Source organism: Ranitomeya imitator, chromosome 5, assembly GCF_032444005.1.
Source record: "Ranitomeya imitator isolate aRanImi1 chromosome 5, aRanImi1.pri, whole genome shotgun sequence".
NCBI classification, from domain to species: Eukaryota; Metazoa; Chordata; class Amphibia; order Anura; family Dendrobatidae; genus Ranitomeya; species Ranitomeya imitator.
Genome location: NC_091286.1, coordinates 128,066,082 through 128,093,798, shown reverse-complemented (window position 1 = coordinate 128,093,798; position 27,717 = coordinate 128,066,082). Strand labels below are relative to the sequence as shown.

Genomic DNA, 27,717 nt, shown 5'->3' with positions numbered 1-27,717 from the left:
TTTGGAATTTCCACTTTTCAACACTAGGGGGAGCAGCTGCTGAAATTTCAGAAAAACCTAGTGTACAACTAGCTCACATTACTGCACTGCTGTAATTATGGGCGGAGTCTGCTGACCTGTGTGATGTCTCCTCTCCTCCCCTCCTGGGTGTTTGCTAAGGGATTAGAGAGGATGATATTCAGGAACCCAGTGAGCAGCCATTTTGTTGGTGACTGCAGAGTATGGCTGCCGTCACACTAGCAGTATTTGGTCAGTATTTTACCTCAGTATTTGTAGCCAAAACCAGCAGTGGAACAATTAGAGGAAAAGTATAATAGAAACATATGCACCACTTCTGCATTTATCACCCACTCCTGGTTTTGGCTTACAAATACTGAGGTAAAATACTGACCAAATACTGCTAGTGGACGGCAGCCTTATACTGACAAGTAGACAGTCACCAAGGATGGCAGGCAGCAAGGATTCTGGGAGATATGTGGTGGAGGGAGCAGGGTGACAGCAGCACAGAGTATTTCAGGAGAGCAGTGTGCTGGTCTATGGGGGCCCCCTGTTTGGTGCGCGGAGCAGCCAGGGATTGTACATAGAGCGCTGTCTTTTATACACATGGATGGACCGTCTGCTCCACAGAAATCCAGGAAACATTTCTGCGGATTGATGGCCTTTTCTGATCCAGACTTTGCATGCAGACCCCATTCCCCTCCTCAGATCCTGTCTTCTCCATCCTGTCCTGGCAATGTGTGAAAGCGAGGCGACAGGAGCAGTCCGGGGTGACGCTGGGAAGGAAATGTAGCCATATAGTAACGATAAAAATGAGACCCCTCTCTTCAGCTGCCTCACCAGCCTTCCCCTGACTGCACCTAACTGGAGGTCATGCTGCCCCCTCTATTACCCAAGACCCGCGTGCAGGTGCTCAGCCAGAACCACCATAGAATGGGTCCACTTTCTGAAGATAATACTGACATAGTGTTCTCACATAATACCGCCATATAGATCACACATAATACTATCAAATAGATCACACAATACTGTCATACAGTTCTCACATAATACCACCATATAGATCACACATAATACTGCCATAGTGTTCTCACATAATACCGCCATATAGATCACACATAATACCGCCAGTGTCCTCACATACCGCCATATAGATCACACATAATACCGCCAGTGTTCTCACATACCGCCATATAGATCACACATAATACCGCCAGTGTTCTCACATACCACCATATAGATCACACATAATACTGCCAGTGTTCTCACATACCACCATATAGATCACACATAATACTGCCATAGTGTTCTCACATAATACCGCCATATAGATCACACATAATACCGCCAGTGTTCTCACATACCGCCATATAGATTACACATAATACTGCCAGTGTTCTCACATAACACCATATAGATCACACATAATACTGCCAGTGTTCTCACATACCACCATATAGATCACACATAATACTGCCATAGTGTTCTCACATAATACCGCCATATAGATCACACACAATACCACCATATAATTCTCACAATACTGATCAAGCATAATACCACCATACAGATCACATAATACCGTCATATAGATCTCACATAATGCCATAATACAGCATGACGCCCGCAGCTCCTGTTATCGCACGCATTGAGTTGTGTGTGCAATGGGGAAAGATATGCAGGGGGGAGAGGAGTGCATAGGAGTGGATTAGATACACGGCTCAGCAGTCAGTATCACACAGGATTAGGCTATGTGCACACGTCAGGATTTTTTCCTGACATAATCCTGAGAATTCTGCCAGAAATCCGCGTGCTTTTTTCGCGCGGAATTTGCGCGTTTTTTGAGTTTTGTTTTTTTTTTTTCCGGAATGTCCTTTTTGATAGGAAATCCGCAAAAACATAGAGATGTCCGGATTTTTTGCGGTATGCGTTTTTTTGCGGAAAAAAACGTTAACATCTGCACAAAAAATGCGGAATGCATTCTAAATGATAGGATGCATAATGTTAGCATTTTTTTAGCGGATTTATACCGTTTTTATGGCGAAATTCCGCAAAAAAAACGCTAAAAATCCAGACATGTGCACATAGCCTTAGATACACAGGTCAGCACAGGATAGGATTAGATACACGGCTCACCAGACAGTATCACACAGGAGAGGATTAGATACACGGCTCAGACAGTATCACACAGGAGAGGATTAGATACACGGCTCAGCAGACAGTATCACACAGGAGAGGATTAGATACACGGCTCAGCAGACAGTATCACACAGGAGAGGATTAGATACACGGCTCAGCAGACAGTATCACACAGGAGAGGATTAGATACACGGCTCAGCAGACAGTATCACACAGGAGAGGATTAGATACACGGCTCAGCAGACAGTATCACACAGGAGAGGATTAGATACACGGCTCAGCAGACAGTATCACACAGGAGAGGATTAGATACACGGCTCAGCAGACAGTATCACACAGGAGAGGATTAGATACACGGCTCAGCAGACAGTATCACACAGGAGAGGATTAGATACACGGCTCAGCAGACAGTATCACACAGGAGAGGATTAGATACACGGCTCAGCAGACAGTATCACACAGGAGAGGATTAGATACACGGCTCAGCAGACAGTATCACACAGGAGAGGATTAGATACACGGCTCAGCAGACAGTATCACACAGGAGAGGATTAGATACACGGCTCAGCAGACAGTATTACACAGGAGAGGATTAGATACACGGCTCAGCAGACAGTATCACACAGGAGAGGATTAGATACACGGCTCAGCAGACAGTATCACACAGGATAGGATTAGATACACGGCTCAGCAGACGGTATCACACAGGAGAGGATTAGATACACGGCTCAGCAGACGGTATCACACAGGAGAGGATTAGATACACGGCTCAGCAGACAGTATCACACAGGAGAGGATTAGATACACGGCTCAGCAGACAGTATCACACAGGAGAGGATTAGATACACGGCTCAGCAGACAGTATCACACAGGAAAGGATTAGATACACGGCTCAGCAGACACTATCACACAGGAGAGGATTAGATACACGGCTCAGCACAGTATAGTGATAGATGCAGGGTCTGATGTCCTGTGAGGAGCTACAGTGAGGTCGAGCAGCACAGAGCCTCCCCCATCCCCCTCTGTTACCTCTCTGCAGCTCCTGATAAGAGGACATCAGACTGCAGCACTTCAGACTCTCTAGCGATTCTAGAGATTACAGGCAGCAGAGGACAGGGAACGGCCGCTGAGTGTGAGGGGAGACAGATGGAGCTGCTCCTCCAACAGCACGGCTCTCAGTCACAGTGGAGCTCACAGGTACACTCCACTGTAGGCTGAAGCAAGATGGCGCCGATCTCCTGCCTCTGCTGTGATGTGGAGACAGCCCAGGGGGCGTGGCCACATCAGAGCAGAGAGCAGCTTATAATGCATTACTAGCTATGGGGTCGGACGCCGACTGCTGAGTCCTATGTCCAGGGCAGCCGTATGTGAAGACTGTAAGTGTCGTGCAGCTACACTTACAGTCCTGCAAATCAACATGGCGGCGCCCAGTGGCAGAAAAAAAAATGAATAAAAAAAAAACAATAAATACTATGCACTTGAAAATAACTTATAAAAAAAAGGAATTAAAGAGGTTTTTTTTTTTTTTACAATATTAAAACGCGGCACCTTCCCTTTAATGTTTTGGAGTATCAGCATGGAATTAATTCAGTAACCAATGAGAGACATTAATGTATACAAATTATACAGAGCAGTCCATATGATTTACATAAAACACTGATTTAAAAGGGATTAGAGAACAGAGCCTGACCTTCCTGTTAGGACCAATTTTCACTAAGAAAATCTAAGAAACTTGCTAGAACAAAAAAAAATCACATTTATGTCAGAACACTCACTCATGATTCCTGTTTTATTCAACCCAGCTTTGCCTGATAGTTTGAAGAGCAGCTTGACTGAGTCCAATGGCTTTTTTGTTTTGCTGACATAGTTGATACTCACTGTAGGGTTTTATTGGCTTTTGATACATTTTGATACATTACAGTCCCATTGTAATATACCATTAAAATCCCACTATCGTATTTGCAAATTAGATACTCTCTTTTCTCTTCCCTCTCAGTCTCTCATCCTACTCGCTTTGAAAACTATGTAGGGCAGGAATCTCAGATAAGGGTCTTATATCAGATATTTATCAGATATTACTTGAACCCTGTCCAGATGATTATCCTAAACACTCATATATGACCAAATGGGATTGTTTCTTGGGGAATCTCTATTACCTAATATTTGGGATATGGAGAAGAGTGACTAAGACTTCCACATGCTTTATCTATAGGGAAAATAAAAAAAAAGCTACTTATGTTTTGGTATCATGCCCCGTACCTGTTACATAATCTTAACCCTAATATTACCAATTGTTGTTGGAGATCTAGTAATGACGAGGGAGATTTACCTAATTTGTTTTGGTTGTGTACAGATATTCAAGGCCATGGTTAAAACTCAAATTTTTAATGCTAAGGATCTTCTTATCCCTTTAGATCCTACATTTTGCTTACCGTGTTTTTCGGATTATAAGACGCACTTTTTTCCACCAAATACGAATATACATACCGGCCGCGGTGGAGCAGGGTCCCAGGGCCGCTGCTGGTGGAGGCAAGAGTGGAGGGTTGCTGCAGGCCGCAGACTGGGATGAGGGGGTGTTCAGATGTGCGACACTGCGGGTATTCAGTGGTATGGGGGCTCCGCCGACATTTTGTGAAAGCCCGGAGCCCCCGCACTTTCATGGTTTACTATGCTGTAGACTCCGGGAAAATGGCTGCTAAGGCGGCGCATGCGCAGATGGAGATCTCTGCACCAAGATCTCAGGAGATGAGATCTCAGCGCCAAGATCTCCATCTGCGCATGCATTGCCCCTGGCAGCCATTTTCCAGAAGTCCACCATACTGTAAACCATGGAAGTGCAGGGGCTCTGGGCCCTCACAAAATGTCGGCGGAGCCCCCGCACCACCGACACCCGCAGCGTTGCACATCCCAGCACCCCTTTCTCCCAGTCTGGGGTCCGCAGCATCGCCCCATTCTTGCCTCCTCCAGCAGTGACCCTGGGATCCCGGTTCACCGCAGCCACCACCCCCGGTAAGCCATAATTTAAAAAGTTTTTCTTTCCTATTTTTCTCCTCAAAATTTGAGGTGCATCTTAGAATCCGGTGCGTGTTATAAACAGCTAAATATGGTACTTAATATCTCACCATTCCAGATTGCTTGTAAATCCCAATAGCTTCTACTGCATACGACCACCGCTGCGAGTTGTCTAATAGTATGTAAGTGGAGGTTGTCTCAACCCCCATCAGACAGTGAAAGTCCCACTCATGTACAGGACATACGAAGAATGAAATATCTCACACCGTCATCACATAATACACTCGAGCACTTTGAAGTGGTCTGGAAGCTTTGGGCTATATAATGCGTTCAGAGCGATTGTTAACAGACAAGATCATGAAGGGTGGTTCTCAGACTCTTTGTTGAACTGGACATTTGTTCTCATTTCTCTATTCCTTTGTGTCAATGTCCTGTCAATATATTTGTCTAAATACAAATTTTAGACTTGGGCACCTCAGTCAGTGTTGTATCCACTCATTGCTGACCATAATTTACATGGCTAATTTGATACTAATTGAATATTACTACCTGATGTTTTGTATTTCTACTTTGTAATTTCATATTGAAAGATATAATAGATGTTCACTTAAAAAGAAAGAAAACAGAGACTGTTTTTTTCCCCCAGAAACTGTGCCACTAGTATTCCTTGGCCATGCCCAGTATTACAACTCGAGCTGTGTCTATCTGAAATACCAGACACAACCGATGGAACAAAATCAGTGCTGTTTCTGCAGAAATAAAAAAGGACTCCATTTTGTAATTACACATGTCACTGTAATAGTTTTATTAGGCCCTATTAATATTATAATTGACATCAACATTCATATTACCCAATAAATGCAATAAAGTCATAATCTGGAGTAACACTTTTTGTGTAAGTAAGCAGGGCGAAAGAACAAGAAACCATGTGCCACCCACTCCACTCCCCATCCATTATAGAACACAAGATATACTTTTCCTCAATGCTGCACATCCTCCAATGTCTGAAGCTCCTGTTACCAACTCCAAGACTTTTCTTGTGCTGCACCAGTCATCTGGAATGCATTACCCCAAACAGGGCGGTTAATTCACAGTTTCTCAGTATACCCTAAAAATACATCTTATTAGGCAAACTTATCACATCTGAAAAATAATCTGATTATTCTCTGGTCTGTTCTTTCAGCAGCTTTCCCTACACTACATTTACCCAGTAGTATTTCGTATCTGTACACACAGATTCTGGCTGGTGACCGGTTTATGCAGTTTTACATATATGACCCTATTTACTGTAAAATATGGCTGAACCATACGCTACAGGTAATTTTTACATCTAGTGTCTCTCCTTTTTCCTAGCTTGTGAGCTCTTGTGGGCCGGGCCCTCACTTCTCCAGGTCATTGTTGAATAATGTGTTATTCTGTAATGTCTTATCTTTTTAATACATGTACACTCTAAATTTTAAAGTGTTATATGTTGGCTCTATGTAAATAAAAATTGTTATTATCACTGTATATTCACCATATTTTATTGCTGTTGGTCCCGTGCTGATCTTTCTTTCCTGTTGTAGTGATCCTATCCCAAATAAGAAACACTTGACCCCTGAAGCCACAGTAAATATATACCCACTGGACAACATCTTTACATTAAATTTTAGATAAGGAAGTTAGTTTTCTTGTCCATATGTTCTAATGAATACTTGCATTATGCATAAAAAAACAATTATGAAGAATCTTTACTAACAACTCTGTGCAGTGCCTTCCCTCCAATATTACTCCTGGAAATGTATTAAAACAATTGACATTCCCTTTGTTATTGGTGGTTTAGGCTATGAAATCTGAGGACAGCATGTGGTAGGAACTGAGATACAGATTTCAGGGATGTTTCACTTATTAGGCTATGTGCTGTTGTTTCAATACAGTGAATGTTTCATCACAAGGAGATGATCACTGCTCTGTGAGCCCTGGTCCAGCTCCGCCCCCTCCTCTGATAAGCAGCTCACTGTCTATAGACAATGTACACAGAAAACAGTGGTGTGGGCAGGGTTACCTGTGAGCTATGCTATGTGCTACATCTAAAAACTCTGATTGTGTCACAACTACTGCACCCAGTGAACTAAGTGATACATCGGTGGAATCAGTTTTTTTTTCCCTACATTATACTGCACTCAGGTGAGGTAGAGAAAAGCTGATGACAGATTCCTTTTAAGAAGGAATAAAAGAGCACTTAAAAAGAAGGCTCCAGAATTGTTATTTCACGATGAATGAAATTATTTAATAAAACCGAAATCTCAGTAGTTGACAGATCCTCTTTAAGGAGTAGATGTTTGTGGCATTCCTGTGTAGCTGTTTATGGAAACTTTTCTTTTCAGAACCATAGTGTAAAGCGTGCTGCTAGAAAAGAGATCTTTGGAGGACAAGGTTACATAGAAGTGTTATATTTTTCATACTGCTGTCAAATACCTCTATTTTATTTAAGCATTAGTTTTAAAAGACATGTTACCATTTTAAATGGTTACTGTCATTTCAACAACTTTTTCGAAAAGCAATAGTACAGAAGAAAAATTTTAGGACAAAGATTTGCAAATACCCTGCTGTAAGTAAATAAATATTAGTAATACATGCAAATAACGTAGGATACGTAGTACACACTATTTTGATTAAAAAAAAAGCATAAAAGCCTTCCTACCACAACAAGGTGCACCCAACCAGTATGGTCCCTAACTCTAGTATCCCACCTAGGTATGTGTGTGCCAGCCAGGGCCGGACTGGTCATCTGGCAATTCTGGCAAATGCCAGAAGGGCCTGTCTGGTCATGGGCCGCCTTGTCTGCAACGTTGTTAACAGAATCGGTGTTCCCAAGACACCCATACTGTTAAGAGTTGAGGCGGAGAACAAAGTCGCTAACTCCGTCGCTTACCCCAGCAGACCACCGGTATCATTAGAAATATTGGTCTTGTAGTAAATCTTGCTTTCCTCTATCCAGGGTAAAATTAGTAATATATCCCATCTAGTGCTTGGGGTCGGGGACAGCATGGGCCTGTGTGATTTCAAATGCCAGGACTAAATTTCAGCCCCAGTCCGTACCAGGCACTGCCAGCAATGTGCAATAGTGGAGAAAAATAGAAGAAATTTCGTAATATAACTTATCCAAGAAATATGCTTTCTTCTCAATGACTTCTACCACGTCACCGGCCACCCCCAAACTTGCTTCCTGAGAGCACCATCACCTATGACATTTTTGGGGGCCAAGCACAGCTAAGTGTCAGATTACATTGCCTATTATAGGGGAGGCGATGAGGGTGAGGAGCAGCGGGGACAGAACAAGCTAAATCTGGCTCCTGGTGACAGGTCATCTTTAAGGGACTCCAAATATATGCCATTTATTTAAATATGGGGAAAAACTATGTTTATTTTCTCACCCTGGAAGTCATCACCTGTCAGATGACACCTGTCTAGGGATAGGTAATTAGCATACAGGTGACACATTTGATGTCCTGGAGAAATTTCTATGATAGAAATAGCAGCTGCTTGGCGCTAGAATGTAGAAAACATGTAGTAACAGCAAATAACAGGAAACACCAAATCTTTACAGTAAGTAGGCATGAATAACGAATGTTTTCTAAAATAATAGCCCATTTTTCTGCCTGTGTTCATAAAACGTGCTCCGAATCCATTATTTTAGCTCCAATTTTCCAAAAATGTCCAGTATTTGCGTATGAGAAATATCACTATTTCTGGCCAATATATGACTTGTGTCCTGCTTGTTCACTAGTTTTCTCCTCTTCAGGCTCTATCTTTTATTTTTCAGTTTACTCTGTCCTGAGTTGGTGAGATGAGACCAGCTGCCCTGATGTCGCACATACACAGACCAGCACACAGTACTCGATTCCATCTCTTCGCTCCTTAGTTAGCACAAAGACAAAAGCACCAGCAGCATGGATGTAACTTTGTAATAGGACAGCGCTGTGTAGATGTGAATTCAGCTCTGTGATTGGGTAAATGACTTGTTTTATCACTCTGCTCCTTCCTCCCCTCTCCAGAGAATAAAAGGAGATGTAACCTGACACCTCACTTCCAGTCCCTATAATCTTGAGCAAGCTAGAATTGAACAGTTTTTTTCATAAATGGGTGGTAGGAAGGAAGGAGGGGAGAAAGCAGGATACTTTGAGAGTTCTTTGATAATATTCATTACAAAGTTTCTAATATTCACTAGTACTATTGATTGATGCAAAGTTTGAGGAGGGAACAGTTACTATGTAATGAGGTTGCCCATTTAGAATAATGCTAAACCTGCCAAATATATACGTATCAAAAAGGGAGTGCCAGTTATGAGCCTCTTGCACTCTATTATAGGAATGGGCTCAACCATATATTATATGCTCACAATTTATTTCATAATGTAAAACTTAGTTTACCCTGAAGCAGGGATAAAATTACATTTAGGGGGCGTAAACTTAGGTGAAATCTTGAATACAGGATCCAGTTTTGGGCTTCACATTTTTAAAAGAATATTGGGAAGTTATAGTCTGTTCACCTGTTGGAAGTAGCGATCCTACAAGTCATAATCAACCCTTTAACGAGTCTTGCAATATAACTTCGGATAAATGCCAAATCAGTATCTCAATTCGCAGACACAGTGTTTCAGGCTGTTGGCCCTCATCAGTGCAAAGTATGAGAACTGATTTGGCTAGGTGAGAGGCTCTGGACTGGGGTCTAAGGGGTAAGGTTTCTCCTTATGGAGAGTGACATACCAGCTCTGGCTTGTCAAGGTAAGGAGGCTTAATCGCCGTGTAATGCTCCTCTAGGAAATTTAATATGGAAAAAGCCTCTTGTGAGATATAGGATCGCTACTTCCAACAGGTGGCGCTATAGAGTTCAAGTCCTCTTTCTCTCTGAATAGGCAATTTGCATATTACATTTCCAGAGGAGGATTGCACGGTGAATAAGCCTCCTTACCTTGACAAGCCAGATCTGGTATGTCACTCTCCACAAGGAGAAACCTTATCTCTTAAGGTACCGTCACACTAAGCGACGCTGCAGCGATACCGACAACGATCCGGATCGCTGCAGCGTCACTGTTTGGTCGCTGGAGAGCTGTCACACAGACAGCTCTCCAGCGACCAACGATGTCGGTAACCAGGGTAAACATCGGGTTACTAAGCGCAGGGCCGCGCTTAGTAACCCGATGTTTACCCTGGTTACCATCGTTAAAGTAAAAAAAACAACCACTACATACTTACCTACCGCTGTCTGTCCCCGGCGCTCTCCTTCTCTGTACTGGCTGTGAGCGCCGGGCAGCCGGAAAGCAGAGCGGTGACGTCACCGCTCTGCTTTCCGGCCGCTGTGCACACAGCCAGAGCAGAGAAGCACAGCACCGGGGACAGACAGCGGTAGGTAAGTATGTAGTGGTTGTTTTTTTTACTTTAACGATGGTAACCAGGGTAAACATCGGGTTACTAAGCGCGGCCCTGCGCTTAGTAACCCGATGTTTACCCTGGTTACCAGCGAAGACATCGCTGAATCGGTGTCACACACGCCGATTCAGCGATGTCAGCGGGAGATCCAGCGACGAAACAAAGTTCTGGACTTTGTTCCCCGACCAGCGATATCACAGCAGGATCCTGATCGCTGCTGCCTGTCACACTGGACGATATCGCTAGCCAGGACGCTGCAACGTCACGGATCGCTAGCGATATCGTCTAGTGTGACGGTACCTTTAGACCCTAGATTATATTGGAAAAGTTGGGCTTGTTTAGCTAAGAAAAAAATGCCTCAGGGGTGATCTAATTTATATATTTATATTTAATATATTTAATGTAGAATTACTGAGCGTGGTAGAAATGACATACACTATAGCAATATTTAAAAAATTGTCTAGATGCTTTTATCGCAACAAATGGCATATTGGGTTATATATAGAGAATGTGCAACTGGTGGGGAAAGTTTGAACTTGATGGACCTAAGTCTTTTTCCAACCTATTTTATGTAACAATGTAACTATGAGTAGATACAGGAGATGCACTCAGGCCCTGGGACCACGGAGGGCACAAACATCCCTTTGGTCCATTTGAGAAGGGCAGTGCTATTAAAGAAGGATGATAATCAGGCGCGCTGTTGGGCATCCTTCATTGGAGCCCACAAGCTTCACATTATGCCATTGCCCTGCAGACCTACTAATAAGGAAATATGGGCATGAAGAAAACAGCAGCTGATTGTCAGGGGTTTGAGCTATCAAAAGCATGTGTTCAGTTTACTTAGGAAACAAGAATATTATACATGCAAATACAATACATCAATTATATCAGTGATCAACAGTTGCTAAATCTTTCGAGCACCTAGTAAAATAATAATTTGTCTACAAACTGCTAAATTTGAGGTAACATAACTGTTTTAATTAATGGAGTCCTCTGATCCAAAATGAAAAGTCTGCAGTCACTGTGTAGACTTCTGAATCCTCCCAGAGTACGCACTATGCATTGCAGAGAACGGTGGTCATGTGTGTGTTATGCACTCTCCTGGCAGAATCAGTCTAGTGAGCGCTGCCTTGCTCAATATAATCGTATTGGTGAGGCAGCGCTAACACACGGCTGTGTCCACTAGATACGGCGCTGCATACATTAGCACTGAGCGAGGCAGTACCCACTAGGCGGTTGTGTCCACTAGACGGCTGTGTCCACTAGATACGGCGCTGCATACATTAGCACTGAGCGAGGCAGCGCCCACTAGACGGCTGTGTCCACTAGATATGGCGCTGCATACACTAGCACTGAGCGAGGCAGCGCCCACTAGACGGCTGTGTCCACTAGACGCGGTGCTGCATACATTAGCACTGAGCGAGGCAGCGCCCACTAGACGGCTGTGTCCACTAGATACGGTGCTGCATGCACTAGCACTGAGCGAGGCAGCACCCACTAGACGGCTGTGTCCACTAGATATGGCGCTGCATACACTAGCACTGAGCGAGGCAGAGCCCACTAGACGGCTGTGTCCACTAGATGCGGTGCTCCATACATTAGCACTGAGCGAGGCAGCGCCCACTAGACGGCTGTGTCCACTAGATACGGTGCTGCATACACTAGCACTGAGCGAGGTAGCGCCCACTAGACGGCTGTGTCCACTAGATACGGCGCTGCATACACTAGCACTGAGCGAGGCATCGCCCACTAGACGGCTGTGTCCACTAGATACGGCGCTGCATACACTAGCACTGAGCAAGGCAGCGCCCACTAGACGGCTGTGTCCACTAGATACGGCGCTGCATACACTAGCACTGTTATGGTCTGGTGATTATGGAGCGACATGAGACTAGCTCTGAGCAGGTGGTATCTATACTGACCGCAGACCCTAAGCTCAACACACAACTAGAAGCAGCCGTGGATTGCTCCTAACACTACCTAGGCAACTCGTCACAGCCTAAGAGCTAACTCCCCCTAATGATAGAAGCAGGAAAACTATCTTGCCTCAGAGAAAATCCCCAAAGGAAAGACAGCCCCCCACATGTAATGACTGTGAGAGGAGAAGGAAATGACATACGTAGTATGAAACAAGATTGAGCACAGGAGTGTTATGGCTGGCAATCAGGCAACACAGCGTGCAGTAATCAGCGCACATACAGAGATCTGGCAATTACCAAAAACAATAGGACGAGCTCTGAGACGTGGAATCTCTGTAGACTGCAGTACCTGATCTATCCTCACACAACTATAAGCAGCAGTGGATTGCGCCTATCACTACCTATGCAACTCGGCACTGCCTGAGGAGCTGACTAGCCTGAAGATAGAAATACAAGCCTGACTTACCTCAGAGAAATACCCCAAAGGAATAGGCAGCCCCCCACATATAATGACTGTTAGCAAGATGAAAAGACAAACGTAGGAATGAAATAGATTCAGCAAAGTGAGGCCCGATATTCTAGACAGAGCGAGGATAGCAAAGAGAACTATGCAGTCTACAAAAAACCCTAAAACGAAAACCACGCAAAGGGGCAAAAAAACCCACCGTGCCGAACTAACAGCACGGCGGTGCACCCCTTTGCTTCTCAGAGCTTCCAGCAAAAGTTAATAGCAAGCTGGACAGAAAAAACAGAAAACAAACTAGAAGCACTTATCTAGCAGAGCAGCAGGCCCAAGGAAAGATGCAGTAGCTCAGATCCAACACTGGAACATTGACAAGGAGCAAGGAAGACAGACTCAGGTGGAGCTAAATAGCAAGGCAGCCAACGAGCTCACCAAAACACCTGAGGGAGGAAGCCCAGAGACTGCAATACCACTTGTGACCACAGAAGTGAACTCAGCCACAGAATTCACAACAGTACCCCCCCCTTGAGGAGGGGTCACCGAACCCTCACCAGAACCCCCAGGCCGACCAGGATGAGCCACATGAAAGGCACGAACAAGATCTGGGGCATGGACATCAGAGGCAAAAACCCAGGAATTATCTTCCTGAGCATAACCCTTCCATTTGACCAGATACTGGAGTTTCCGTCTAGAGACACGAGAATCCAAAATCTTCTCCACAATATACTCCAATTCCCCCTCCACCAAAACAGGGGCAGGAGGCTCCACAGATGGAACCATAGGTGCCACGTATCTCCTCAACAACGACCTATGGAATACATTATGTATGGAAAAGGAGTCTGGGAGGGTCAGACGAAAAGACACCGGATTGAGAATCTCAGAAATCCTATACGGACCAATAAAACGAGGTTTAAATTTAGGAGAGGAAACCTTCATAGGAATATGACGAGAAGATAACCAAACCAGATCCCCAACACGAAGTCGGGGTCCCACACGGCGTCTGCGATTAGCGAAAAGCTGAGCCTTCTCCTGGGACAAGGTCAAATTGTCCACTACCTGAGTCCAGATCTGCTGCAACCTGTCCACCACAGAATCCACACCAGGACAGTCCGAAGACTCAACCTGTCCTGAAGTGAAACGAGGATGGAACCCAGAATTGCAGAAAAATGGAGAGACCAAGGTAGCCGAGCTGGCCCGATTATTAAGGGCGAACTCAGCCAACGGCAAAAATGACACCCAATCATCCTGGTCAGCGGAAACAAAACATCTCAGATATGTTTCCAAGGTCTGATTGGTTCGTTCGGTCTGGCCATTAGTCTGAGGATGGAAGGCCGAGGAGAAAGATAGGTCAATGCCCATCCTACCACAAAAGGCTCGCCAGAACCTCGAGACAAACTGGGAACCTCTGTCAGAAACAATATTCTCAGGAATGCCATGTAAACGAACCACATGCTGGAAGAACAAAGGCACCAAATCAGAGGAGGAAGGCAATTTAACCAAGGGCACCAGATGGACCATTTTAGAAAAGCGATCACAGACCACCCAAATGACCGACATTTTTTGAGAAACGGGAAGGTCAGAAATGAAATCCATCGAAATATGTGTCCAAGGCCTCTTCGGGACCGGCAAGGGCAAAAGCAACCCACTGGCACGTGAACAGCAGGGCTTAGCCCTAGCACAAATTCCACAGGACTGCACAAAAGCACGCACATCCCGTGACAGAGATGGCCACCAGAAGGATCTAGCAACCAACTCCCTGGTACCAAAGATTCCTGGATGACCGGCCAGCACCGAACAATGAAGTTCAGAGATAACTTTACTAGTCCACCTATCAGGGACGAACAGTTTCTCGGCCGGACAACGATCAGGTTTATTAGCCTGAAATTTCTGCAACACTCTCCGCAAATCAGGGGAGATGGCAGACACAATGACTCCTTCCTTGAGGATACTCGCCGGCTCAGATAACCCCGGAGAGTCGGGCACAAAACTCCTAGACAGAGCATCCGCCTTCACATTTTTAGAGCCCGGAATGTATGAAATCACAAAATCAAAACGAGCAAAAAATAACGACCAACGGGCCTGTCTAGGATTCAAGCGCTTGGCAGACTCAAGATAAGTAAGGTTCTTATGATCAGTCAATACCACCACGCGATGCTTAGCACCCTCAAGCCAATGACGCCACTCCTCGAATGCCCACTTCATGGCCAGCAACTCTCGGTTGCCCACATCATAATTACGCTCAGCAGCAGAAAATTTCCTGGAAAAGAAAGCACATGGTTTGAACACTGAGCAACCAGAACCTCTCTGTGACAAAACTGCCCCTGCACCAATCTCAGAAGCATCAACCTCGACCTGGAACGGAAGAGAAACATCAGGTTGACACAACACAGGGGCACAGCAAAAACGACGCTTCAACTCCTGAAAAGCTTCCACGGCAGCAGAAGACCAATTAACCAAATCAGCACCCTTCTTGGTCAAATCGGTCAATGGTCTGGCAATGCTAGAAAAATTACAGATGAAGCGACGATAAAAATTAGCAAAGCCCAGGAATTTCTGCAGACTTTTTAGAGATGTCGGCTGAGTCCAATCCTGGATGGCCTGAACCTTAACTGGATCCATCTCGATAGTAGAAGGGGAAAAGATGAACCCCAAAAATGAAACTTTCTGCACACCGAAGAGACACTTTGATCCCTTCACGAACAAGGAATTAGCACGCAGTACCTGGAAAACCATTCTGACTTGCTTCACATGAGACTCCCAATCATCTGAGAAGATCAAAATGTCATCCAAGTAAACAATCAAGAATTTATCCAGATACTCACGGAAAATGTCATGCATAAAAGACTGAAAAACAGATGGAGCATTGGCAAGTCCGAACGGCATCACCAGATACTCAAAATGACCCTCGGGCGTATTAAATGCCGTTTTCCATTCATCTCCCTGCCTGATTCTCACCAGATTATACGCACCACGAAGATCAATCTTAGTAAACCAACTAGCCCCCTTAATCCGAGCAAACAAGTCAGAAATCAATGGCAAGGGATACTGAAATTTAACAGTGATCTTATTAAGAAGGCGGTAATCAATACACGGTCTTAGCGAACCATCCTTCTTGGCTACAAAAAAGAACCCTGCTCCCAATGGTGACGACGATGGGCGAATATGTCCCTTCTCCAGGGACTCCTTCACATAACTGCGCATAGCGGTGTGTTCAGGTACGGACAAATTAAATAAACGACCCTTAGGGAATTTACTACCAGGAATCAAATCGATAGCACAATCACAATTCCTATGCGGAGGTAGGGCATCAGACTTGGACTCTTCAAATACATCCTGAAAGTCAGACAAGAACTCTGGGATGTCAGAAGGAATGGATGACGAAATAGACAAAAATGGAACATCACCATGTACTCCCTGAGAACCCCAGCTGGTTACCGACATAGAGTTCCAATCCAATACTGGATTATGGGTTTGTAGCCATGGCAACCCCAACACGACCACATCATGCAAATTATGCAGTACCAGAAAGCGAATAACTTCCTGATGTGCAGGAGCCATGCACATGGTCAGCTGGGCCCAGTACTGAGGCTTATTCTTGGCCAAAGGTGTAGCATCAATTCCTCTCAACGGAATAGGACACCGCAAAGGCTCCAAGAAAAATCCACAACGTTTAGCATAATCCAAATCCATCAGATTCAGGGCAGCGCCTGAATCCACAAACGCCATGACAGAATACGATGACAAAGAGCACATTAAGGTAATGGACAAAAGGAATTTGGACTGTACAGTACCAATAACGGCAGAGCTATCGAACCGCCTAGTGCGTTTAGGACAATTAGAAATAGCATGAGTAGAATCACCACAATAGAAACACAGTCTGTTCAGACGTCTGTGTTCTTGCCGTTCTACTTTAGTCATAGTCCTGTCGCACTGCATAGGCTCAGGTTTACTCTCAGACAATACCGCCAGATGGTGCACAGATTTACGCTCGCGCAAGCGACGACCGATCTGAATGGCCAAGGACATAGACTCATTCAAACCAGCAGGCATAGGAAATCCCACCATTACATCCTTAAGAGCTTCAGAGAGACCCTTTCTGAACAAAGCCGCTAGTGCATATTCATTCCACAGAGTGAGTACTGACCACTTCCTAAATTTCTGACAATATACTTCTACATCATCCTGACCCTGGCATAAAGCCAGCAGATTTTTCTCAGCCTGATCCACTGAATTAGGCTCATCGTAAAGCAATCCCAGCGCCTGGAAAAATGCATCAACATTACTCAATGCAGAATCTCCTGGTGCAAGAGAAAACGCCCAGTCCTGTGGGTCGCCGCGCAAAAAAGAAATAATAATCAAAACCTGTTGAATAGGATTACCAGAAGAATGAGGTTTCAAGGCCAAAAATAGCTTACAATTATTTCTGAAGCTCAGGAACTTAGTTCTGTCACCAAAAAACAAATCAGGAATCGGAATTCTTGGTTCTAGCATCGATTTCTGATCAATAGTATCTTGAATCTTTTGTACATTTACAACGAGATTATCCATTGAGGAGCACAGAGCCTGAATATCCATGTCCACAGCTGTGTCCTGAAGCACTCTAATGTCTAGGGGAAAAAAAAGACTGAAGACAGAGCTAAGAAAAAAAAATGATGTCAGGATTTCTTTTTTCCCTCTATTGGGAATCATTGGTGTGGCTCCTTGTACTGTTATGGCTGGCAATCAGGCAACACAGCGTGCAGTAATCAGCGCACATACAGAGATCTGGCAATAACCAAAAACAATAGGACGAGCTCTGAGACGTGGAATCTCTGTAGACTGCAGTACCTGATCTATCCTCACACAACTATAAGCAGCAGTGGATTGCGCCTATCACTACCTATGCAACTCGGCACTGCCTGAGGAGCTGACTAGCCTGAAGATAGAAATACAAGCCTGACTTACCTCAGAGAAATACCCCAAAGGAATAGGCAGCCCCCCACATATAATGACTGTTAGCAAGATGAAAAGACAAACGTAGGAATGAAATAGATTCAGCAAAGTGAGGCCCGATATTCTAGACAGAGCGAGGATAGCAAAGAGAACTATGCAGTCTACAAAAAACCCTAAAACGAAAACCATGCAAAGGGGCAAAAAGACCCACCGTGCCGAACTAACAGCACGGCGGTGCACCCCTTTGCTTCTCAGAGCTTCCAGCAAAAGTTAATAGCAAGCTGGACAGAAAAAACAGAAAACAAACTAGAAGCACTTATCTAGCAGAGCAGCAGGCCCAAGGAAAGATGCAGTAGCTCAGATCCAACACTGGAACATTGACAAGGAGCAAGGAAGACAGACTCAGGTGGAGCTAAATAGCAAGGCAGCCAACGAGCTCACCAAAACACCTGAGGGAGGAAGCCCAGAGACTGCAATACCACTTGTGACCACAGAAGTGAACTCAGCCACAGAATTCACAACACAGGAGGCCACTTCTAGCTAAAAAGGAAAGTACAGAAAAGAGCTCTGTGCGGTCAGTAGAAAAAACTAGAAAAAGTCCACCGCAGAGAAATGCAAAAATCTACACACCTAACTAAAGGTGTGGAGGGCAAACTCTGCTGCCCAGAGCTTCCATTTTAGCTAAATAGATCCATACTGATAAACTGGACAAATGAGCAAAAAACAAGACAGTACAAAACAACAAGTCCACAATAAGTGAACTGCAAAGGACATGGAAGGACTTAGCTTTGCAGAACTTGGTCAGAGTGTCAGGACAATCCAAAGAGCAATGACTCCAGGCAGAGACAATTGACAACTAGCATTGAATGAGGGCTAAGGCCAGACTAATATAGCCGAGCCTAAAAGACAATCAAAGGAAACAGCTGAGAAGCTAAATCCAAGAAGCAGTCATACCACTAAAGACCACAGGAGGAGCCCAAGAGCAGAACTCACAAAAATACTACTTACAACCAAGAACGGAATTCACAACAGTACCCCCCCCCTTGAGGAGGGGTCACCAAACCCTCACCAGAGCCCCCAGGCCGATCAGGACGAGCCAAATGAAAAGCACGAACCAACTCGGCGGCATGAACATCAGAGGCAACAACCCAAGAATTATCCTCCTGGCCATTACCCTTCCACTTGACAAGATACTGAAGCTTCCGCCTTGAAAAACGAGAATCCAAAATTTTCTCAACCATATATTCCAACTCCCCCCCAACCAACACCGGGGCACGAGGATCAACAGATGGAACAACGGGCTTCACATATCTCCGCAACAAATATCTATGGAAAACATTGTGGATGGAAAAAGAAGCTGGAAGGGCCAAATGAAAAGACACAGGATTGATAATCTCAGAAATCTTATAAGGACCAATAAACTGAGGCTTGAACTTAGGGGAAGAAACCTTCATAGGGACATGACGAGAGGACAACCAGACGAAATCCCCCACACGAGGCCGAGGACCAACACACCGACGGCGGTTAGCAAAACGCTGAGCCCTTTCCTGGGACAACGCCAAATTGTCCACCACATGAGTCCAAATCCGCTGCAACCTGTCCACCACAGAATCCACACCAGGACAATCAGAAGGCTCAACCTGCCCTGAAGAAAAACGAGGATGGAAGCCAAAATTACAAAAGAAAGGCAAAACCAAAGTAGCCGAACTGGCCCGATTATTAAGGGCAAACTCGGCCAACGGCAAAAAAGTCACCCAATCATCCTGATCAGCAGACACAAAGCATCTCAAATAGGTTTCCAAGGTTTGATTAGCTCGCTCAGTTTGGCCATTTGTCTGAGGATGGAACGCCGAAGAAAAAGACAAATCAATACCCATCCTAGCACAAAAGGCCCGCCAAAACCTGGAAACAAACTGGGAACCTCTATCAGACACAATATTCTCCGGAATGCCATGCAAACGAACCACATGTTGAAAAAACAATGGAACCAAATCAGAGGAGGAAGGCAATTTAGGGAAAGGTACCAAATGAACCATTTTAGAGAACCGGTCACAAACCACCCAGATAACAGACATCCTCTGGGACACCGGAAGATCTGAAATAAAATCCATGGAAATATGCATCCAAGGCCTCTCCGGAATGGGCAAAGGTGAAAGCAACCCACTAGCACGGGAACAGCAAGGCTTAGCCCGGGCACAGGTCCCACAGGATTGCACAAAAGCACGCACATCCCGCGACAAGGAAGGCCACCAAAAGGACCTAGCAACCAAATCTCTGGTACCAAAAATTCCAGGATGACCGGCCAACACAGAAAAATAGACCTCAGAAATTACCTTACTTGTCCATCTATCAGGAACAAACAGCTTCCCCACAGGACAGCGGTCAGGCTTATCAGCCTGAAACTCCTGAAGCGCCCGCCGTAAATCAGGGGAGATGGCAGATAAAATCACCCCTTCCCTAAAGGTACCGTCACACATAGCGACGCTGCAGCGATACCGACAACGATCCGGATCGCTGCAGCGTCGCTGTTTGGTCGCTGGAGAGCTGTCACACAGACAGCTCTCCAGCGACCAACGATCCCGAGGTCCCCGGTAACCAGGGTAAACATCGGGTAACTAAGCGCAGGGCCGCGCTTAGTAACCCGATGTTTACCCTGGTTACCATCCTAAAAAGTAAAAAAACAAACGCTACATACTTACCTACCGCTGTCTGTCCTCGGCGCTCTGCTTCTCTGGTCTGGCTGTGAGCGCCGGGCAGCCAGAAAGCAGAGCGGTGACGTCACCGCTCTGCTTTCCGGCTGACCGACGCTCACAGCCAGTACAGGAGGAGTGCAGAGCACAGCGCTGGAGGACAGACAGCTGTAGGTAAGTATGTAGCGTTTGTTTTTTTACTTTTTAGGATGGTAACCAGGGTAAACATCGGGTTACTAAGCGCGGCCCTGCGCTTAGTTACCCGATGTTTACCCTGGTTACTAGCAAAGACATCGCTGAATCGGTGTCACACACGCCGATTCAGCGATGTCTACGGGGAGTCCAGCGACGAAATAAAGTTCTGGACTTTCTTCCCCGACCAGCGATCTCCCAGCAGGGGCCTGATCGCTGCTGCCTGTCACACTGGACGATATCGCTAGCGAGGACGCTGCAACGTCACGGATCGCTAGCGATATCGTCTAGTGTGACAGTACCTTAAGAATGCCAGCTGGCTCAAGGACACCAGGGGAATCAGGCAAAAAACTCCTAGAGAGAGCATCCGCCTTAACATTCTTAGATCCCGGAAGATACGAGACCACAAAATCAAAACGGGAGAAAAACAGGGACCACCGAGCCTGTCTAGGGTTCAGCCGCTTGGCCGACTCAAGGTAAATCAGATTCTTATGATCGGTCAAGACCACAATGCGGTGCTTGGCTCCCTCAAGCCAATGACGCCACTCCTCAAATGCCCACTTCATAGCCAACAACTCCCGATTGCCGACATCATAATTGCGTTCCGCAGGTGAAAACTTCTGAGAAAAGAAGGCACATGGCTTCATCAAGGAACCATCAGAATTCCTCTGTGACAAAACGGCCCCTGCCCCAATCTCAGAAGCGTCAACCTCAACCTGAAAAGGAAGAGAAACATCCGGCTGACGCAAGACAGGGGCAGAAGTAAATCAGCGTTTAAGTTCCTCAAAAGCCTCAACAGCCTCAGAGGACCAGTTAGTCACATCAGCGCCTTTCTTAGTCAAATCGGTCAGGGGTTTAACCACACTAGAGAAGTTAGCAATGAAACGGCGATAAAAATTAGCAAAGGCCAAAAATTTTTGAAGACTCTTCACAGATGTGGGTTGAATCCAGTCATGAATGGCTTGGACCTTAACAGGATCCATTTCTATAGACGAAGGGGAAAAAATAAACCCCAAAAATGAAACCTTCTGAACTCCAAATAGGCACTAAGACCCCTTCACAAATAGAGCATTATCACGAAGGATCTGGAACACCATCCTGACCTGCTTCACATGAGACTCCCAATCATTAGAAAAAATCAAAATATCATCCAAATACACAATCAAGAATTGGTCAAGATAATTGCAGAAAATATCATGCATAAAGGACTGAAACACAGAAGGAGCATTAGAAAGCCTGAAAGGCATCACCAGGTATTCAAAATGGCCTTCGGGCGTATTGAATGCAGTTTTCCATTCGTCACCCTTTCTAATACGAACAAGATTATCTGCCCCTCGAAGGTCAATCTTGGTAAACCAACTAGCCCCCTTAATCCTAGCAAATAAATCAGAGAGCAAAGGTAAAGGATATTGGAATTTGACCGTGATCTTATTAAGAAGGCGATAATCAATACAGGGTCTTAAGGAGCCATCCTTATTGGCAACAAAAAAGAATCCCGCTCCCAATGGTGATGAAGACGGCCGAATATGCCCCTTCTCTAAAGACTCCTTAACATAGCTCCGCATGGCGGCATGCTCTGGCACAGACAGATTGAAAAGTCGGCCCTTAGGGAATTTACAACCAGGAATCAAGTCAATAGCACAATCACAGTCCCTATGTGGAGGAAGGGAACTGGACTTGGGCTCATCGAATACATCCTGGAAATCCGACAAAAATTCAGGAACATCAGAAGAGGGGGAAGAGGAAATAGACATCAGAGGAACGTCACTATGTACCCCTTGACAACCCCAACTAGTCACAGACATTGATTTCCAATCCAGCACTGGATTTTGTACTTGTAACCATGGAAAACCCAGTACAACATCATCATGTAAATTATGCAATACCAGAAAACGGCAATCTTCCTGATGTGCAGGAGTCATGCACATAGTCAGCTGAGTCCAATACTGAGGCTTATTCTTGGCCAATGGTGTAGCATCAGTACCCCTCACGGGTATGGGACTCTGCAAAGGCTGCAAAGAAAAACCACAGCGCCTAGCTAATTCTAAGTCCATTAAGTTCAGAGCAGCGCCTGAATCCACAAATGCCATGACAGAAAAAGATGACAATGAGCAAATCAGGGTCACAGACAGGAGAAATTTAGGGTGCACAGCACTAATGGTAACAGATCTGGTGACCCTCTTAATACGCTTAGGGCAATCAGAAATAGCATGAGCTGAATCACCACAGTAAAAACACAACCCATTCTGACATCTGTATCCCCTCTATTCCGCTCTAGTCAAAATCCTATCACATTGCATGGACTCAGGACTCTGCTCAGAGGACACTGCCATATGGTGCACCACCCTGCGTTCACGCAGGCGACGATCAATCTGAATGGCTAGAGACATAGATTCGCTCAAACCAATAGGCGTGGGAAACCCCACCATAACATCTTTAAGGGCTTCAGAAAGACCCTTCCTGAAAATGGCTGCCAGAGCGTCCAAATTCCATCCAGTGAGCACAGACCATTTTCTAAATTTCTGGCAGTATAACTCTGCTGCTTCCTGACCCTGACACAGGGCCAACAGTGTTTTCTCAGCATGCTCTACAGAGTTAGGTTCGTCATACAATAATCCGAGCGATTGAAAAAATGCATCTACATTAAGCAATGCCGGATTCCCTGACTCAAGAGAGAATGCCCAGTCCTGAGGATCGCCACGTAGCAGAGAAATAACAATCTTTACTTGCTGAATGGGATCACCAGAGGAACGGGGTTTCAGAGCAAAAAACAATTTGCAATTATTTTTAAAGTTCAGAAACTTAGATCTATCCCCGTAAAACAAATCCGGAGTAGGAATTCTAGGCTCTAAGGCCGGAGTCTGAACAACAAAATCCTGGATATTCTGTACTCTTGCAGCAAGCTGATCCACACGAGAAAATAACCCTTGAACATCCATGCCTGCATCCAAATCCAGAATCACCCAAAGGTCAAGAGGAAAAAAAAAGGACAAAACAAACCAAAGAGAGAAAAATGACTCAAAACTCCTTTTCTTTTCCTTCTTTTGAGAGGCATTCAGTTCAATTTTGGCCAGTTGTACTGTTATGGTCTGGTGATTATGGAGCGACATGAGACTAGCTCTGAGCAGGTGGTATCTATACTGACCGCAGACCCTAAGCTCAACACACAACTAGAAGCAGCCGTGGATTGCTCCTAACGCTACCTAGGCAACTCGTCACAGCCTAAGAGCTAACTCCCCCTAAAGATAGAAGCAGGAAAACTATCTTGCCTCAGAGAAAATCCCCCAAAGGAAAGACAGCCCCCCACATGTAATGACTGTGAGAAAAGAAGGAAATGACATACGTAGTATGAAACAAGATTGAGCACAGGAGGCCACTTCTAGCTAAAAAGGAAAGTACAGAAAAGAGCTCTGTGCGGTCAGTAGAAAAAACTAGAAAAAGTCCACCGCAGAGAAATGCAAAAATCTACACACCTAACTAAAGGTGTGGAGGGCAAACTCTGCTGCCCAGAGCTTCCAGTTTAGCTAAATAGATCCATACTGATAAACTGGACAAATGAGCAAAAAACAAGACAGTTCAAAACAAAAAGTCCACAATAAGTGAACTGCAAAGGACATGGAAGGACTTAGCTTTGCAGAACTTGGTCAGAGTGTCAGGACAATCCAAAGAGCAATGACTCCAGGCAGAGACAATTGACAACTGGCATTGAATGAGGGCTAAGGCCAGACTAATATAGCCGAGCCCAAAAGACAATCAAAGGAAACAGCTGAGAAGCTAAATCCAAGAAGCAGTCATACCACTAAAGACCACAGGAGGAGCCCAAGAGCAGAACTCACAAAAATACTACTTACAACCAAGAACGGAATTCACAACAAGCACTGAGCGAGGCAGCGCCCACTAGACGGCTGTGTCCACTAGATACGGCGCTGCATACACTAGCACTGAGCGAGGCAACGCCCACTAGACGGCTGTGTACACTAGATACGGTGCTGCATGCACTAGCACTGAGCGAGGCAGCACCCACTAGACGGCTGTGTCCACTAGATACGGTGCTGCATGCACTAGCACTGAGCAAGGCAGCGCCCACTAGACGGCTGTGTCCACTAGATACGGCGCTGCATACACTAGCACTGAGCGAGGCAGCGCCCACTAGACGGCTGTGTCCACTAGATATGGCGCTGCATACATTATCACTGGGCAAGGCAGTGCCCACTAGACGGCTGTGTCCACTAGATACGGTGCTGCATGCACTAGCACTGAGCAAGGCAGCGCCCACTAGACGGCTGTGTCCACTAGATACGGCGCTGCATACACTAGCACTGAGCGAGGCAGCGCCCACTAGACGGCTGTGTCCACTAGATATGGCGCTGCATACATTATCACTGGGCAAGGCAGTGCCCACTAGACGGCTGTGTCCACTAGATACGGTGCTGCATGCACTAGCACTGAGCAAGGCAGCGCCCACTAGACGGCTGTGTCCACTAGATACGGCGCTGCATACACTAGCACTGAGCGAGGCAGCGCCCACTAGACGGCTGTGTCCACTAGATATGGCGCTGCATACATTATCACTGGGCAAGGCAGTGCCCACTAGACGGCTGTGTCTACTAGATACGACGCTGCATACACTAGCACTGAGCAAGGCAGCGCCCACTAGACGGCTGTGTCCACTAGATACGGCGCTGCATACACTAGCACTGAGCGAGGCAGCGCCCACTAGACGGCTGTGTCCACTAGATATGGCGCTGCATACATTATCACTGGGCAAGGCAGTGCCCACTAGATGGCTGTGTCCACTAGATACGGTGCTGCATGCACTAGCACTGAGCGAGGCAGCACCCACTAGACGGCTGTGTCCACTAGATACGGTGCTGCATGCACTAGCACTGAGCAAGGCAGCGCCCACTAGACGGCTGTGTCCACTAGATACGGCGCTGCATACACTAGCACTGAGCGAGGCAGCGCCCACTAGACGGCTGTGTCCACTAGATATGGCGCTGCATACATTATCACTGAGCAAGGCAGTGCCCACTAGACGGCTGTGTCCACTAGATACGGTGCTGCACACATTAGCACTGAGCGAGGCAGCACCCACTAGACGGCTGTGTCCACTAGATATGGCGCTGCATACACTAGCACTGAGCGAGGCAGCACCCACTAGACGGCTGTGTCCACTAGATACGGCGCTGCATACATTAACACTGAGCAAGGCAGCGCCCACTAGACGGCTGTGTCCACTAGATACGGCGCTGCATACATTAGCACTGAGCAAGGCAGCGCCCACTAGACGGCTGTGTCCACTAGACGCGGCGCTGCTTACACTAGCACTGAGCGAGGCAGCGCCCACTAGACGGCTGTGTCCACTAGATACGGTGCTGCATACATTAGCACTGAGCAAGGCAGCACCCACTAGACGGCTGTGTCCACTAGATATGGCGCTGCATACACTAGCACTGAGCGAGGCAGCGCCCACTAGACGGCTGTGTCCACTAGATACGGCGCTGCATACACTAGCACTGAGCGAGGCAGCGCCCACTAGACGGCTGTGTCCACTAGACGCGGCGCTGCATACACTAGCACTGAGCGAGGCAGCGCCCACTAGACGGCTGTGTCCACTAGATACGGTGCTGCATACACTAGCACTGAGCGAGGCAGCGCCCACTAGACGGCTGTGTCCACTAGACGCGGCGCTGCATACACTAGCACTGAGCGAGGCAGCGCCCACTAGACGGCTGTGTCCACTAGATACTGCGCTGCATACACTAGCACTGAGCGAGGCAGCGCCCACTAGACGGCTGTGTCCACTAGACGCGGCGCTGCATACACTAGCACTGAGCGAGGCAGCGCCCACTAGACGGCTGTGTCCACTAGATACGGCGCTGCATACACTAGCACTGAGCGAGGCAGCGCCCACTAGACGGCTGTGTCCACTAGACGCGGCGCTGCATACACTAGCACTGAGCGAGGCAGCGCCCACTAGACGGCTGTGTCCACTAGACGCGGCGCTGCATACACTAGCACTGAGCAAGGCTGTGCCGACTAGATGGGTTCTGCCAGGGAGAGTGCATATAGCATACCTAACCGCCATTCCTGGAGCAGAGAACGTCGAATCCAGCGTACTCTGGGATGATTCACAAATCTGCAGTCATACAGAATGCAGACGTTTCATTTTAGCCCAGACAACCCCTTTAAACTAGTTGTTCCAGATTAGAAAAAAAGAGTCTGATTATCTTTCCAGAATAATCTCCATTCTAGTCCTTATGCTGTGTCTGGCATTGCATCTTATGGATTGGGGATGAGCTGTAATACGAAACATGGAAAGGAGGAAAACTATATTCTTTAATAAATATGTCCATAATATGAATTTAAAATGAGTAAAGTACCTGACTGTATCCCTTGTGTACATCCTAATGGACTCTCTCTGTCAGGGACTTTGTATTGTTATTGGTCAAAAATGCTGCTTATACATGTAACACAATAGGATATAGAAAAATGGTGTCTAGTTACTAGATTAGCTGACATTTACAGACCATAATACAGCAAAACATATAGAAAAGGGCTGAGGTGTATATATATAATTTATAATCTATTATAGGGGAATGATATATTAATATTGCACCAATATATTAATATTAATATTGCACCATTGTCCATTTCTTCTCAGAATGAATCTTTTGGCCATAATCGTCAGTCCCTCCCTGAGTTTCCTATGATGATATCAGATTATTTAATGTCCTGCCGCAAGCCAAGGTACTTCTGCTGGGTCAGACCGGTGACTTAGCATAGAGATAGCTTTTCTTTTCTCAGCATGCTCGTGGAGGATGCTGAATAAGTGTTTCTAAGGAAAGCAAGGTTGCGCAGAACGTTGTTAAACCTTCATGGATCCCGCACTGCCCCCTCTCCAAGGACAACCATCCATTAGCAGATATGACATAGCGCATGAGAAAGAACAAGGATACTGA

General features: G+C 45.9%; 1 protein-coding gene across 1 annotated transcript in view; it reads left to right on the top strand.

Moving 5' to 3' along the window:
• AKAP12 (A-kinase anchoring protein 12) overlaps nucleotides 1-27,717 on the top strand; it is a 245,057-nt gene that overhangs the window by 50,138 nt on the left and 167,202 nt on the right. The gene's annotated exons all lie outside the window — the stretch shown is intronic.